This window comes from Loxodonta africana, chromosome 16 (genome assembly GCF_030014295.1).
Source record: "Loxodonta africana isolate mLoxAfr1 chromosome 16, mLoxAfr1.hap2, whole genome shotgun sequence".
NCBI lineage: Eukaryota > Metazoa > Chordata > Mammalia > Proboscidea > Elephantidae > Loxodonta > Loxodonta africana.
Genome location: NC_087357.1, coordinates 2,525,499 through 2,532,763, shown reverse-complemented (window position 1 = coordinate 2,532,763; position 7,265 = coordinate 2,525,499). Strand labels below are relative to the sequence as shown.

Below are 7,265 nucleotides of genomic sequence, written 5' to 3'. Positions count from 1 at the left end.
CTTTCAGCTTGAGAAATGGCAAGCGTGTTCTTCCCTTTCATTTTTCTAACTCCAGTCTTTGCACATTTCATCATTAATACTTTGTCTTCTCAAGCCACCCTTTGAAATCTTCTGTTCAGCTCTTTTACTTCATCATTTCTTCCATTTGCTTTAGCTACTCTACATTCAAAACCAAGTTTCAGAGTTTCTTCGGACATATTACTTTAAATATACTTAAATATTAAATATCATTTAAAGTACAATAAAATAAAATAAATGATATAAAATTAAATAACAAAAGTATAATTAAAACATTTAAAATGAAGTAAAATATAAAATTTAATTTAAAAATAAAAATTTAATTTAATACACAAAACGTTACAAAAAAAGTATCCATTCTTGATCCTCTTGATCCTCTTCCCCAGCCCCTACAAAAGAAAAGGGGGTTCCTCAGGGTGAAATGAGGAAAGTGTCTGCCCAAATGCTCTAGGCACTCCTGAGTCCCAGCCCTATGCCCACAAGTGGGGAGGGACCCACTCGCTGCTCCTGCAGTCCAGGGCCATCCTCGCCGAACTAGGGCTCATGGGGCCCTCCCAGGTGAGGCCTGCCAGGACCCCAATGCAGTCAGGCCAGGGGAGGGTCCTGCCAAGACCCCCAACATGGCCAGCCCACGGGAGGGTTCTACCTGGGCACCAGACTCAGGGGGACACCCGGTATCCAAAGTGGTTGTGGTCAGCCTCGCCCAGGGTCAGTGTCAGCAACAGGCTAGGGTTCTGCACCAGCTCCTTCTCCTCCAGGCAGTGTTGCGGGGCTGATCTTTGAAGAAGTCAGAGATGTAAGGGACCTGGGAGGGGGCAGAAGGGTGACAGCCGGGTGGGTGGAAGCAGGAGGAGGCAGGGGCCCCAAAGGGATGCGGAATGGGATATTGGGAAAGGAGTTGGTAAGGGGTACCTTAGGGGAGGGGTACTGTGGGGGCAATGAGATGAACGAAGGGGTAGGAGTGGGAACCCATAGGGGAGAGGGGTACGGAGTACTAGAGTCTGGAGCAGGGAGGAGGCAGGGATGAGGGAGTCCGGTGAAGGAGAAATAGGGTTCCAAGTGGGGTCTCTAGGGAAGGCACATGCAGGGTCTTGGCTCACACTGAGGCTGATCACCAGTGCCCCTGCAGGAGTCCAACAAGGATACTGCTTTAGTGGCGTTTCTGGTCAGACACGTGGGTATAGCCAATGTAGAGGGCAAAGGCCACAAGGAAGAGCTGCACTGTGGGCTGAAGCAGCCATACCCACTTCCACACAGAGCTGGGGGCAAGAGGGCGGAAGAGAGGCTGTCAGGCTGGGAGCCCACCGGACACACCTTGAGCCCACTGCATAGATAGGAGCACTGAGGCTAGAGGGAAGCAGTTAAACCCAGGGCTCCAGTTCTTATGGACAAAATGGTTAGTCCCACCCGCCACCTCCACTCACCCCATTTACAGATGGGGAACCTAAGGCCCAGGGAAAGCAACTTAGCCATGTTTGCCCAACAAACAAGCCACAGAGAAACAGACTCACCACCAAGAACACCATGAAGTACATGCCAAACGAGGAGTGTCCCTAGTAGAAAGATAATCTACGGACAGAGAGAGTAGCAGGGTCAAGGAGGGGCACCCAGAGTACACTAAGACCCCGGGCAAGAGAGAATCTTATGTGGGAACACAGTTGGCATCAGACACCATCAGATCCCAGTGGAAATATGTTTTTACAGTATCCCTTTCTGTTCCCTGACAAGAAACAGAAAGTCTTAGATTGAGGCTTGCTAGTCTTTAATGCCTTACCAACAAACACACTGCAGGCCCCGAACTCAGAACCCAGACAGACAACTGTACCTTGCAGGCAGTTAATATTGCAGCTTCATGCCCCCTGTGTTTCTATTCAGCAATATCTTCCATCCAGGTAAAATGATGCAAGTTTCACCCTTTCTTTTTCAATAAATCAAAGAGTAAAAAACAAACAAAAAAAGGATGTTAAGGGATGCCAGAGAAAGTAAGCAGAGTCAGGAACTCAAAGCACTTCCTCAATAAAAGCAACAAAAAGTCTGGCAAAACTGTCAGAATCAATATTGGCAGGGCTCCCCACACCCACCTGACCTTGGTGATGTTGGCTGGGGCCCCCACAACCACCTGACCTCCATGACATTCACCAGGCTCCCCTCACACCTACCTAGCATGGGTGATGTTGGCTGTCCCCCCTCCCCCTGTACACACCTAGCCTTGGTGACGTTGGCCAGGCTCCCCCTGCACGCCTTCTCCAGCTGCATATAGACTGAGAAGTTGACATGGCTCCAGTAAGGGTCACAGATGGCCAGGAAGATGGGCTGCAAGTGGCCGATCATGTACTTGGCCAGGTCTGTCAGAGACTGGCTCACCGAGGCCCCAAATAGGAAGATCCCCAGTACCTTGAACATGGTGGCCATGTAGTTGTTGAGGTTAGATCAGGAGTACAGGTGGTCAGTGTATACCAGGTATGCCTCCCCAGCCTAGGTCTGCAAAGGGGGCAGTGAAGGGCCTGGCCAGGAGCTGCCAGGGCTCAGGTCTCCTCGATGAAAGGAGTTTGGGGTTCCTGACCTCCCTGAGACTGCTAAAGAGTAGGCAACTCCCAGGTAGGCCCTATTCTAACAAGTACCCTCCAGAGCAAGGCCAAGCCTCCTCCTTCAGATCCAGGGAGGGCTGTGCCTCCTCCAATTTAGGGCCACATCTCTCGCAGGGCAGGGCAGGGCGGGGCGGGGCGGGGCGGGGCGGGGTGGGGCGGGGCGGGGCGGGGCAGGGCAGGGCAGGGCAGGGCCTCCTCCCCCTCAGGACCCTAGGACAGGGCTGTACCTCCCCTTCAGACTTTCAGGGCAGGATCATCCCTCCCACACCACCTAATCCCCTCCTGCCTTAAAAGAACAGCAGTGGTTGTGATAGTAACCCCAGCCACAAACCCCTGGGTAATGGTATCTGAGTGGTATGGATACCAGATGGTGTCATCTCCACTGTAAAATCCTCGCTTGTAAGAGGCATTCACCAGCATCAGGATGGCAATGGGCAAAGAGGTTAGGGGAGGGAAGCTGGGTAGCCCCCCAGTTCTCCCCCAGCTGAAGGCCCATCAGACCTGCCAGAGAAGTTGTGGAATGACATCAAGGATATCATACATGAAGAAAGCAAGAGGTCATTAAAAAGACAGGAAAGAAAAAAAGACCTAAATGGACGTCAGAAGAGACTCTGAAACTTGCTGTTGAACGTCAAGTAGCTAAAGCGAAAGGAAGAAATGATGAAGTAAAAGAGCTGAACAGAAGATTTCAAAGAAGGATCAAGAAGACAAAGTAAAGTATTACAATGAAATGTGTAAATACCTGGAGTTAGAAAGCCAAAGAGGAAGAACAAGCTCAGCATTTCTCAAGTTGAAAAAAATGAAGAAAAAATTCAAGCCTCAAGTTGCAATACTGAAGGATTCTACAGGGAAACTATTAAACTATTAAGCATCAGAAGAAGATGGAAGGAATACACAGAGTCACTACACCTAAAAGAACTGTTTGATGTTCAACCATTTCAGGATGTAGCATATGATCAAAAACCATGGGAATCACCTAGGACCAAGTGGGGCTGGAGAGGGAGATGTAAGCTGCTGAGTCCTCCTGGTGCTCTCACTTGCAGGGGTGAGAGCGCTGCACCTCCCCAATCCCACTCTACACACCTACATGGGGCTAGGTACATCCAACCTGGATGCAGGTACCCTCACCTAGGTCCCCATTGCATACATTCCAGAAAGCACAACACTTGGGTCAACGTGAACACTCACCTTGATCCATGCCGCACCGTGCCCAAAACCTGGTATGTAAATCTGGTGTGTGCCTTGGTATGCAAAGAATTCTTCAGGCTACCTAATTTTGTAGTAGAGAAGAAACAGCTACAAACATCCATTAATAATCAGAACATAGAATGTATGAAGTATGAGTCCAGGAAAATTGGAAATCATCAAAACTGAAATGGAATGCATAAACATGGATATCCTGGGCATTAGTGAGCTGAAATGGACTAGTATTGGCCATTATGAATTGAACAATCATATGGTCTATTATGCCAGCAACGACAACTTGAAGAGGAATGGTGTTGCATTCATTGTCAAAAAGACGTATTTCAAGATCTATCCCAAAGCACAACACTGTCAGTGATAGGATAATATCCATACACCTACAAGGAAGACCAGTTAATACAACTATTATTCAAATTTAGGCACCAACCACTAAGGCCAAAGGTAAAGAAATTGAAGATTTTTACCAACTTCTGCAGTCTGAAATTGATCAAACATGCAATCAGGATGCACTGATAAATACTGGTGATTTGGAATGAGAAATCTGGAAAGAAGGATCGGTAGTTGGAAAATATGGCCTTGGTGATAAAAAACAGTGCCGGAGATCGCATAATAGAATTTTGCAAAACTAATGACTTCTTCACTGCAAATACCTTTTTTCACCAACATAAATGGTGACGCTTCACGTGGACCTCACCAGATGGAATACACAGGAGTCAAGTCGACTACATCTGTGGAAAGAAACAATGGAAAAGCTCAACATCATCAGGCAGAACAAGGCAGGGGCCAACTGCGGAACAGACCACCAATTGCTCATATGCAAGTTAAAGTTGAAACTGAAGAAAATTAGAACAAGTCCACGAGAGCGAAAGTACCACCTTGCATATATCCCACCTGAATTTAGAGACCATGTCATTAATAGACTTGATGCATTGAGCCCTAATGACCTAAAAGCAGACACAGGAAGCATCAAAAGAAAATGGGAGGAATACAGAGAGTCACTATGCCAAAAAGAATTGGTCAGTGTTCAACCATTTCAGGATATAGCATATGATCAAGAACCGGTACTGAGATGCACTGAAGGCACTGGAGAAAAACAAGGCTCCAGGAATTGACAGAATGCCATTTGAGATGCTTCAACAAACTGATGCCATGCTGGAAGCGCTAACTCATCTATGCCAAGAAATGTGGAAGATATCTACATTTGTACCCATTTCAAACAAAGGAAATCCAATAGAATGTAGAAATTATCCAACAATATCATCAATATCACACAAGTAAAATTTTGCTAAATATCATTCGAAAGCAGCTGCAGCAGTATATCGACAGGATCTGCCAGAAATTCAAGCCAGATTCAGAAGAGGATGTGGAACAAGGGTTATCACTGCTGATGTCAGATGTATCCTGGCTGAAAGCAGAGAATACCAGAAAGATGTTTACCTGTTTTATTGATTATGCTAAGGCATTCCACTGTGTGGATCATGATAAATTATGGATAACATTGGGAAGAAGGGGAATTCCAGAACATTTAATTGTGCTCATGAGGAATCTATGCTTAGATGAAGAGGCAATTGTTTGAACAGAACAAGGGAATACTGCGTGGTTTAAAGTCAGGAAAGGTGTGCATCAGGGTTGTATCTTTTCACCATACTTTTCAATCTATATCCTGAGCAAACAATCCCAGAAGCAGGGCTATATGAAGAACGGGGCATCAGGACTGGAAGAAAAGTCATTAGCAATTTGCGTTACGCAGATAACACAACAGTGCTTGCTGAAAGTGAAGAGAATTTGAAACACTTATTGGTGAAGATCAAAGACCACAGCCTTCAGTATAGATTTGTAAAAATGGTGTGGGGGCAGTGTCTGACCTTCTCCAACCCAAGGGGGAAGGAGAATCAAGATCAACAGCACAAGGCTGACTCCCATGAGGCAGAGGCCAGACAAGCTTCCTCTCTTTGCCATCTGTACTAATTCTGACATCAACTGTCCCTCACATAGCACTCTTTACTTCTCTGCTGGGCTCGATATTTCACTGCAATGACCACAGAGAACTCAAAGACCATATTTAGGGTTTATTATAAGGGAAGTAACTGTTATACTTCTGGCTCACGAACACTCAGGATACAGTTCTTTCATCAGGACAGCCTCTTCCCAACCCTGCTCACAGGCACACCTCTCCCTAGCCCTAGGCCTCTCCCCAAAGATAGTCAGCTTTCTCTGTGGGCCAGGAAGCCCAATCCACCTTCTCCTGCTGCCAGGCCTCTCCTGCAACCACTTCTCACCCTCTTTAGGGTTATAGCTTGCTCTCTCACTCCTTTGGTCTCCTGCTTCCAGGAGCTTCTCAGCACTGGGATCCTGGGTCCAAAGGACACGTGCTCCACTCCTGGCTGTTCTTCGTTGGTGGTGGTAGGATCCTCCTTTCTGCTCTGGAATTGGCTCTCTTTTAAGTCAAAAATGACCAAGTCCCTTGGAGGGCCACAATTATCTTATCACACAGTCCCACCCAATCACCTGAGTGGGAGTTACAAGACCATGGCTAGAAAGACCACACAGAAAAGTAATTAATCATACGGCAGGATTACACCTCAACATAAAGGAAAAAAAAAAAATCCTTGCAACTGGACCAATAAGCAACATTATGTTAAATGGAGAAAAGACTGAAGTTGTCAAGAATTTCATTTTACCCAGATTCACAATCAACGCCAGTGGAAGCAGCAGTCAGGAAATCAAACGACACATTTGGGCAAATCTGCTGGAAAAGATCTCTTTAAAGTGTTAAAAAGCAAAGATGTCACTTTAAGGACTAAGGTGTGCCTGACCCAAGCAGTGTTGTTTTTAATCATCTCATATGCATGCGAAAGCTGGAAGATAAGTCAGAAGACCAAAGAAGAATTGACGCCTTTAAGTTATGGCAGATACCACGGACTGCCAAAAGAACAAATAAATGTCTTGGTAAAAGTATAGCCAAAACGGTCATTAAAAGGAAAGATGATGGGACTTCGTCTTACCTACTTTGGACATGTTATCAGGAGGCACCAGTTCACTGAGGAGAACATCATGCTTGTTTAAGTAGAGGGTCAGCAAAAAAGAAGACCCGCAATGAGATGGACTGACACAGTCGAAGTAACAATGGGATCAAACATAGCAACGATTGTGAGGACGGCGCAGGATCCCGTAGTGTTTCATTCTATTGTATGTAGGGTTGACAATATCTAACAACAGATGGTTTTGGAGCCCTGGTGATGCAGTGGTTAAGAACTGTGGCTAACCAAAAGGTTGGTAGTTTGAATCCACCAGCCGCTCCTTGAAAATCTTGAGACAGTTCTATTCTGTCCTATAGGATTGCTATGAGTCAGAATCCACTCCATGGCAACGAGATTGGGTTTATTTGGCTAGCTATTGTTTTATGTTTGACTGTTCAATTGATTGATGGATCCATTCTCAGTCACAGGGAACGAT

The 7,265-nt window shown here is 46.2% G+C and overlaps 1 pseudogene; it reads right to left on the bottom strand.

Annotated features, from left to right (window-relative positions):
- Nucleotides 1-642: 642 nt before the first annotated feature.
- LOC100654570 (phospholipid phosphatase 2-like) lies at nucleotides 643-5,869 on the bottom strand (annotated as a pseudogene).
- Between the last annotated feature and the right edge of the window lie 1,396 nt (nucleotides 5,870-7,265).